Below are 10,563 nucleotides of genomic sequence, written 5' to 3' on the forward strand. Positions count from 1 at the left end.
GTCTGTAGCGACCCCCAAGGCGGCGATGCGATCCAGGAGTTCGTTCAAGGATGACAATTCCGTTGGATCCATCCGTTTGGAGTATTCGGAGTCAACTCGGAGGCGATTTTCGATGACCGGAGAAGTCATCGTCGGCTCACAGGTCGAACCGGCAGTCATGATGAAGCCACCCAGACGGAGGGTTTGGCTCGGGGCCAGAGCTCCTTCGGCGGTGATATTGTCCTTGATCACAAGGCGAGCCATCAACCATGACTTCGACGTCACAGTGGAACTCTCAATGAAAGCACCAATGTCGGTGTCAAAACCGGCGGATCTCGGGTAGGGGTCCCGAACTGGGCGTCTAAGGTTGATGGTAACAGGAGACAGGGGACACGATGTTTACCCAGGTTCGGGCCCTCTCTATGAAGGTAATACCCTACTTCCTGCTTGATTGATCTTAATGAATATGAGTATCACAAGAGTTGATCTACCTCGAGATCATAATTTCTGAAACCCTAAAAGTCTAGCCTATGTGATTATGATTGTCTCTACGGACTAAACCATCTGGTTTATATAGACACCGGAGGAGACTAGGGTTATACAAAGTCGGTTACAGAGAAAGGAATCTTCATATCTGAACGCCAAGGAGAGTCACATCCAGACACGGGTGAAAGTCTTCAGTCTTGTATCTTCATAGCCCATCAGTCCGGCCCATGTCCAACAGGCCAGACGTCCGAGGACCCCTTAGTCCAGGACTCCCTCAATGGCTAGCCATGGAAAGTGAAAGTATGGTTGAAAAAGGAATAAACTTTAATTTATGTTTGGAAACCGCCTATGATATATCTAGCATGGAAAGTATTGGGAACTACTCGATCGTTCTCGTTGAAAGGAAAAGCATGCCTCCCAAAATGTTTTTTATCTCTATCTTTTTCGCTTTGAGCTCTGGCACCTCTACAAATCCCTACTTCCCTCTGCGAAGGGCCTTTCTTTTACTTTATGCAACTTTTATTTTTAATTTGAGTCTCTGTCTTCTCTTATAAAGCACCAACTAAGGGGCACTATGATCGTACTTGAGCATTGGGTGTAGCCAAGTGTGTTTCAAGAATGGATCAATGATTGAGCATAATGGGCAAGGGATAACTTATTTTAGCATTGATATTTTGAAAGACATGGTTACTTGTTGATATGCTTGAGTATTTAAGCCTCATGTCAAAACTAGACTATTGTTTGAACCATATAAAAGTCCAAATATCCATGCTACAAATAAAAGAATATGTGATGAACATGTTAGGCAGCATTCCACATCAAAAATTCTGTTTTTATCATTTACCTACTTGAGAATGAGAAGGAATTAAGCTTGAGGATGCTGATACGTATCCAACGTATCTATAATTTTTGATTGTTCCATGCTATTATATTATCATTCTTGGATGTTTTACAATCATTTTATAGTCATTTTATATCATTTTTTGGTACAAACCTATTGACATAGTGCCAAGTGCCAGTTGCTATTTTCTGCATGTTTTTTACATCGCGGGAAATCAATATCAAACGAAGTCCAAACGCAGCAGAACTTTTTGTGGATTTTTTTGCACTAGAAAACATATAGTGGGCCAAAGAAGTACCGAAGAGGGAGCCAGAGGTGAGCACAAGACACCGGGGCACGCATGGAGGCCGATGCACTCCCTGGTGGGTTGTGCCCACCTTGGTGGCCTCCCGAACCGCCTCTTTGCTCTATAAATACCCCAATATTCCTAAAACCCTAGGGGAGTCGACGAAAATCAATTCCAGCCTCCACAAGTTCCAGAACCACCAGATCCAATCTAGACACCATCACGGACGGGTTCATCATGTCCATTGGTGCTTCTCCGATGATGCCTGATCGGTTCTTTGTAGACCTTCGGGTACGTAGTTAGTAGCTAGATGGCTTCCTCTCTCTTGTTTGATTCTCAATACAATGGTCTCTTGGAGATCCATATGATGTAACTCTTTTTGCGGTGTGTTTGTTGGGATCCGATGAACTTTGAGTTTATGATCAGATCTATCTTTTCGTCCATGAAAGTTATTTGAGTCTTCTTTGATCTCTTATATGCATGATTGCTTATAGCCTCGTATTTCTTCTCCGATATTTGGGTTTTGTTTGGCCAACTTGATCTATTTATCTTGCAATGGGAAGAGGTGCTTTGTGATGGACTCGATCTTACGGTGCTTGATACCAGTGACAGAAGGGGAACCGACATGTATGTATCGTTGCCATTAAGGATAACAAGATGGGGTCTATTTCTACATAAATAGATCTTGTCTACATCATGTCATCATTCTTATTGCATTACTCCGTTTCTTCATGAACTTAATACACTAGATGCATGCTGGATAGCGGTCGATGTGTGGAGTAATAGTAGTAGATGCAGGCAGGAGTCGGTCTACTAATCTTGGACGCGATGCCTATATAATGACCATTGCCTAGATATCATTATGATTATTTGAAGTTCTATCAATTGCCCAATAGTAATTCGTTTACCCACTATTTGCTATTTTTCTCGAGAGAAGCCACTAGTGAAACCTATGGCCCCCGGGTCTCTTCTTTATCATATTTTCCTTTGCGATTTATTTTTATTTGCTTTTATTTTTAGATCTATTAAACCAAAAATACAAAAATACCTTGCTGCAATTTATTCCTATTTATTTTCTTCTCGCATTCCCGCGCGATGTATCTATCAATTTATTACAACTTTCTCACGTCCATTTGCCAATTTCTAGCGCCGTTGACCGAAAGGGATTGACAACCCCTTTAATACGTCGGTTTGCAAGTATTTGTTATTTGTGTGCAGGTGCCATTCATGTAGTGTTGCGTGGTTCTCCTACTGGTTCGATAACCTTGGTCTCATCACTGAGGGAAATACCTACCATTGTTGTGCTGCATCATCCCTTCCTCTTTGGGGAAATACCGACATAGTTCAAGAAAACATCAAAAGGAATTTTTGGCGCCGTTGCCGGGGAGGGATTGACAAACCCTTTAATACGACGGGTTGCGAGTATTTGTTATTTGTGTGTAGGTGCCGTTCACGTAGTGTTGCGTGGTTCTCCTACTGGTTCGATAACCTTAGTCTCATCACTAAGGGAAATACCTACTATTGTTGTGCTGCATCATCCCTTCCTCTTTGTGGAAATATCGACGTAGTTCAAGCAGACATCAATCTGATCTTGCATGTTATAGTCACCTACTACGTGTTATGATCCAGCAACCCCGGAGTGACAATAGTCGGGACACTTCCCGGTGATGACCGTAGTTTGAGGAGTTCATGTATTCACTAAGTACTAATGCTTTGGTCCGATTCTCTATTAAAACGAGGCCTTAATATCCCTTAGTTTCCAGTAGGACCCCACTGCCACGGGAGGGTAGGACAAAAGATGTCATGCAAGTTCTTTTCCATAAGCATGTATGACTATATTTGGAATACATGCCTACATTATATTGATGAATTGGAGCTAGTTCTGTGTCACCCTATGTTATAACTGTTGCATGATGAATGTCATCCTAAATAATTATCCATCATTGATCCATTGCCTAAGAGTTCGTCTCATATTGATCTTTGCTCCGTTACTTTTCCGTTGCCACTATTACGATTGCTACGAAACTACTACTATTACTTTTGCCACTGTTACCATTACTTCCATACTACTTTACTACTAAATATTTCGCTGCAGATATTAAGTCTTTCGGGTGTGGTTGAATTGACAACTTAGCTGCTAATACTTGAGAATATCCTTTGGCTCCCCTTGTGTCAAATTAATAAATTTGGGTTGAATATTCCACCCTCGAAAACTATTGCAATCCCCTATACTTGTGGGTTATCAAGCTTAATACCGAAAAAGTCCTCTAGGGAGCTAGCCATTTGCATCCAATCTTTATGCCGGATTGCCTCCGAGGTGGTGCACTACCTTAGCCGTGGGCTGATTTTTTCTGGAATTTAGTTCCGATCGGTGCAATTTATTTACTACGGAGATGTATAGTCAGTAGCCCTCAAGGTGCATGTGGGCCTAAAATCCGGGATGCACTTGAAGGATAAAATAAAACTGCTAATCCCAGTACCCCCTGAGACTCTAGACGATTCGTGAAATCGGCCTGAGTATCAAGTCCTTGATTGGTAGCATACTTAGGAGCAGAAATGCAGCACACAATAGCTCCCGAGACTCGGGTTGGCTGTGGCCGACCAACCTGAGGATCATAATATCCCTGGAAACTGTTTTGCACTTTATTTCTCCATTGAATCATCGATGCAGCAGCCCCCGAGCCACTGGTCAGGTGGAAACACTTGATCAGGGGATCGATGTACCCCTTTAATGGCTTTTAATTGAGAAGCGTAAAGCCTAGTAGCCCCTGAGCCTTAATTTGGGCACGGGTGGCTGAATTAAGGATCAACATTTGTTTGACACAAAGTTTTTTTACGTTTGACAAAGATTTCTCGGCAACAATGGCCCTGGCGAGCGCGCGGCTACAGAGCAAGGGTCTTGCGAGTGCATACGGGGCTCGGCCAGGAGCAATAGCGGCACAGCCGGGGATGCGATAGTGGCGCACAGGGATGCAAGCAGCGCGCGGCCTGGCAGCACGGGCATGCGGGCGCTTGGCCAGGGGCGCGGCGAGCGTAGCTCCGGCGCGATGGGACTACACGGGCAGACGCAGGGCGATACAGCAAGGGGGGATAGGGGCAGCGCGGTGCTCACAGTGGAGCTCAGGGAGGGCTCGGCGTGGGTTCGTAGTAGCAGAAGACAGCAGAATGGACGGACAAGTGTCGATGGCTGACGGGAAGAAGACGACGAGGAGGAGCTCATTGCGGACACGTTGAGCTCCAACTAGTGGCCTCAGGCGACATAGGGGATGGTGGTGGAGCTCCAGGACGCGGCCTCGGGGCACGGAGAGGACGGTGGCCGTGAGCTTCATGGCAGAGCAGCCATGGGCTACTCGGATCTGCATGGGGATGGAGCGAGCGATGAGACAGGGGGAAAGGTTGGCGCTAGGTTTCGGGAGTGGCGCGGGGTAGTACTTGTAGGCGGCCAGGGTGGTTGGATGGCCGCCACGCATGGTATGGCCGGTGGATGGCCGCCAAGATCCACCATGCCTCCCCTCTGTACAGTACAGAGGCAGGTGAGAGGCCGGTTGTGGGCTTGGGCTGCACTGCGCACTTGCGGCCCAAGTGCACAGTGAACCTTATCTTTTTCTCTTTTTCTTTTCCTGTCTTCTATTTATTTTCTGTTTTGCACTTTAGTTCACAGACTAAATGAATTCAGTTGAATCCAATATTGAGCACATAAATATTAGGCAGTGGTTTGAGCTATCACAACAAGAGTCAAATATTTTTGAATAGTGTAGGTGTTTGTTTAAATTTGAAATGTCCCAAATAAATGTTGCTGGTCCAATTTTGAATATTTTAGGGGCATTTAAATATCTTAAACGATGATGATTTATTCATGAAAATTAGTTAGTGAATATTTGCAAGCCAACTAACATTTTTAATTTACCTTTTGAAGAATTAATAATTTGACTTGTATTTTGAATTTAAATTGAGTTTGACTTGGAACAAAGTGATGATTAGCAAAAAATAATTAAGATGACTTACCAGTCAAGCGAAAGTTTACTGTAGCATGACAACAGGGGTGTTACACTTCCAGAATGATCTACACCAACTTTTCTTCCGCTGCAACTCGAAGTTGGTAACGATCTGATCTAACCTTGTATGCCTCTTCATAGAGTTTATGGGATCTTTGTAGCGACCAGACCTTAAACGGTCTGATCTCTGTGCTCCGTTGTCATCCCTGGATCAGTAATGCTGACACCACACAGTACTCGGAGGATTTATAGCAGAGTAGCAATCACACACTTATTACATCGAGTGTCTCCATAGAGAACTTATTACAATAAATATGGCTTAAGGCCATCTAATAACGATAACAGCGGAAGGCTTGGAAGATAAGTGAGTCCATCAACTCCAACGGCATCACTGAGTATAGAACCACGACCTAAAAACTCCTTAATCGTCGTCTGAAAAGTCTGCAACATTAACGTTGCAGCCCGAAACGGGTCAGCACATGGAATATGCTGGCAATGTAGCACATAGAGAGTAATGGAATGAAACAGCTATACTATATGCATATTTGGCTAGTGGAAAGCTCTATGGTTACAGTTTTACGTAAAGCCAATTTTTCCCTACTTCAAAGGAATAAATTTATTTAACTATCATGGTAGTGGTTAAACATTGAGAATGGTTGACAGCATTCTCAATCCCAATTAAGCATCATCATTTAACATAACCCAACAAAATTAATTTAGAGTAACATGTTGAGATTTACATGAAAATCCAAGTACTAGATACTCAAGATGTCCATAACCGGGGACATGGCTAATCATGATTAGTTTATTACACTCTGCAGAGGTTTGCGCACTTTTCCCCACAAGACTCGATCGCCTCCGTTTGGTTTCTCGCACTACATGGTGTTTGAGAAGACGGATGACCGAGACATAGTCTTTCAGAAAGCGCTAGCACCTTACGATCGGGTAGACCGTACCACCTACATCCCCTACATCTGCTAGTCTACCACTGTAAGAGTTCGCACAACTTAGTCAACTATGCTAGAGCCCATAATAGCTTGTGGCTGCACACGGAAGTTTCTAGTATGAATAGTCTCATGATCCCTTTGAGCCTGGGTGGCGGTCCAAAAGAAAACAGGCAAGTCCTGGAATACCCAGGTGCCTCAATCCACCCAGATGTGTGTTTAAGTTGCCACCTTAGATAAACCATTAATTAACAATCTCACATATGTCATGGATATCACTCACCCAATCCACGTCTACTAGCATAGCATGGCATAATAAGCAAACGTAGAAGTAACTCCCAAAGGTTTGATAATAAACAGGTATTAGGTACTACCTCAACTACTTCTCATCCCATAATTTAATTAGGTCCTAATCATGCAATGTGTGAGGATTAATCTAATGCAATAAAACTGGGTAGTAGGAAAGGTATGATCAAAGTGTTACTTGCCTTGCTGATGATCCGTGAAACCTAGAGATTCGAAGTAACAAGCGGCGCACTCCGGGTATTCTATCGCAGACAAACAAATTAGCATACAATAAGTACTCATCTAATGCACAGGTAAAACTCAGATAATAGATCTAACCAGAAGGTTCAACTTAAGAACTCCGGTTGGCAAAAGAATCAAATCGAACGAAGCAACGAAAGACAAACGGCGAAAGAAAACAACTTCGTTCTAGTAATCTGGATCTAGGGCAAATTTTACAGTAGCAAAATCTTGTTTAAGTTGGTTAAACATATAGAGGGTTTCAAGACGAAACTCTAGATGCTTGAATCGCCTGATTCCGATAAACGAGCGAAAAGTTATACTAAAACGAAAATCGGATCAGGAATCGCGATCAGAAAAATCGCGGATTTAATCCGAGAAAAAAAAACGACGAACGCTCACTAGAACGAACGAACGGACGAACGCTCGCTATTTAAATAAACCGGAAAACCGATCTATTTAAAAAAACCGAAACAAAAAAAAACGACGAAAACCGATCTTTTTTCTAAACGATGGCACGGAAGTCGAGGCGGCGGCGAACCTCGGCGGCGGAATCCGGTGGGCGGCGGCTGCGGCGGCGACAAGGCGGCGGCGGCGGTGGGCGGGGTCGGGCGGCTGGGCTAGGGTTTCCCCCGGGTGGGCTGCCCCGGCTTATATACCCTAGTCGGGCCGGAGTCCTAGCCGGACACGGCCCGTTAGGTCGGTTCGGTTTTTTTTAAATAATTCTGCTCGGAAGAAAAAAAATAAAAATAAATACTAAACGGACTTCAAAAATTCCGAAATAAATTTTCACGGGCTTCTAAAATCAAGCCGCACAAGGTGAACATTTATTTGGGACCTAAATGCAATTTTGAAAAACGCATATTTTTCCTAAATTCAAATAAAACACCAAAAAACTCCGAAATAAAATCTTATTTGATTTTATTATTAAATCCTCAATATTTCTTTATTTTGGGAAAGTCATTTTATTCCTTCTCTCATATTTTTGTAATAGAAATAATTGATGATAAAATAAATAAAATTAAATGATCCTATTTTCAAAATTTGAGAAAACTCAAATATGAAAATAACGAAATCCCCAACTCTCTCTCCGTGGGTCATTGAGTTGCGTAGAATTTCTAGAATCAACAAAAATGCAAAATAAAATATGACATGCATTGATGATCTAATGTATAACATTTCAAATTGAAAATTTGGGATGTTACAATCTTGATCGTATATCGATTTTTTTTCCTACTATATTTCCCAACACGCTTGCTCTGTGTTCAATTGAATTGGGGGGAATTCATACAGTGTATGAAAAATTGGTCCCACCAGCAGAAATATATGGAACCTCCATAAATTATAGCCCTCACCTCCAAAATGCATTCGGGAATCCAAAATACAGCGCATCTGCTAGAAGAGTTGCTCTAATCCACGATTCCACACTACGCACACTCCATCAAATAACCATGTGTTTGATCTAGTCATCCCAAAATTTGTTTTCTCGGAAGCTTTTCTTTCCCCTCTGCAAGGTGACTAGGGGAACACCTTTTTCCCCTCGAACTCTACTGGCGAATCCGTGGATATGCCTTCTCCCCGCCTACTGCTCCGGCTTGTAGATAGATAGGGTTTTAGTTCTCGTAGAGGCGGTATTGCGACGGACGAATCAGTCTTCCGAGCTCTGATCCTCCTCAAATTTGTCCATTGGGATGAAATAAATGAAACTCTGGCGTAGATTTCTGTCAGCAAGGTTAGAGTTTCTTGTCATACATACACAACGACGAGATTTGGTGTTAGGTTCTCCAAATTGATTAAAGGATTCAACGGCACGACTGCGCCTTCGAGGCGTTGATCTTTAGGGGAACGTGCGCAAAGACTTCCGGGTTGTTATCAGTAAGGTCAAGTCGGCTTCAATAGGAGCGACGACAGCGACACATCGGTGGCTCGTTTTGACGGCGGCAGTGGTCGTTCGATGATCCATGTACCTCGATATAATTTTTATCATGTTTAAGGTGCTTTACACTTCTGATGAATCTTTATAATATAATAGATATAGATATGACCCTTTAAAAAAGAAATCAGAGCAACTTCAATGGGGCGACCCATTTCGTCCGCGGCCGTCCGTTTTTCGTCCGCGGGCGACTCATTCCCCGCCCATTTTTTAGCCTAATTTGCGTCGGTGCGGACACGCGACGGACGCGCGCTTGCTCGCCTACTCCTGTCCCCGGGCCCGCTCGTCTGTGGCATATTGGCCTTCCCTCCCCCCAGCCAACAAGCAACCCTCGCCCCCGCCTCCTCCGTCACCGACGCCGCCGCCCATTTTGCCGGCGACTCTTCTAGCTGCCGCCGCCTCCACATCCGCCCAGCAACGCCGCCCCTGCCCCCAGTCGCCCGCCGCCGCCGTTTTGCCACCGGGGAGCAAGCTGGTTCCCCGCCGCTGTTTCCCCCACGCCCAGCCACCCCGCGACCAAAAAGACGCCTCGCCGCCCCAGCCACAGACGACCGATACGCTCGTCGGACGCCGTCACCCTCGTCGGGCGCCGGCCGGGCAGCTAGCTGGTCTATGGGCGCCACGTCTCCCCTCGCCGGCCGTCTCCTTCTTCGACGCCCGCAAGCTGTTCGATAGTTTGCCAAGGTACGAAAATGGACTCCGCCGACGAGTTCTTTTTCCATAATTTCCTTTGCGACTCAGACGAATTCGTCCGACGACGAGGAGGAGATATTGGCTGCTATGTTGGTCCATCACCACCTCAACAACCAGCGGACGTTGTTCCGTGGCTTCATTCCGGGCCACCTTCCGGCGTTGAATCGTAACCGGGAGAGCGGGCATTTCCTTCTCTGGAAGGACAATTTGATACAACAAACCCGTTGTTCAAACATCAGAAATTCCGCCGCCGGTTCCGTATGAGTAGGCATGTTTTCAACCGTATTAGAGAGGGAGTGGTCGGCTATGATGACTACTTCGAGTGCAAAGAGGATGCCATCGGCAAGGTTGGTTTCTCCTCTTATCAGAAATGCACTGCCGCCATCCGAATGCTTGCATACGGAGTGCCCGGTGATCTCATTGACGAGTACGTCCGTATGAGTGAGTCTACATGCCTAGAGTCCCTGTATAAGTTTTGCAAGGCTGTGATTGCTGTGTTTGGCCCTGAGTACTTAAGAGAGCCGACAGTTGAAGATACAACCCGTTTGTTGGCGATGAATGCTAGCAGGGGCTTCCCGGGGATGCTTGGCAGTATAGACTGCATGCACTGGGAGTGGAAGAACTGCCCTTCTGCTTGGCAAGGGCAGTATAAGGGACATGTCAGGGCTTGCACTGTCATACTAGAGGCCGTGGCGTCTCAAGATCTCTGGATCTGGCACTCTTTCTTTGGCATGGCTGGATCACACAATGATATCAACGTGCTTCAGCGCTTGCCGGTGTTTGCTAGGCTTGCCGAAGGCAACAGCCCACCGGTGAACTTTACTGTCAACGGCCACACCTGCGACAAAGGGTATTATCTGGGTGACGGTATCTATCCTCAG

This window comes from Triticum urartu, chromosome 6, assembly GCF_003073215.2.
Source record: "Triticum urartu cultivar G1812 chromosome 6, Tu2.1, whole genome shotgun sequence".
Taxonomy (NCBI): Eukaryota; Viridiplantae; Streptophyta; class Magnoliopsida; order Poales; family Poaceae; genus Triticum; species Triticum urartu.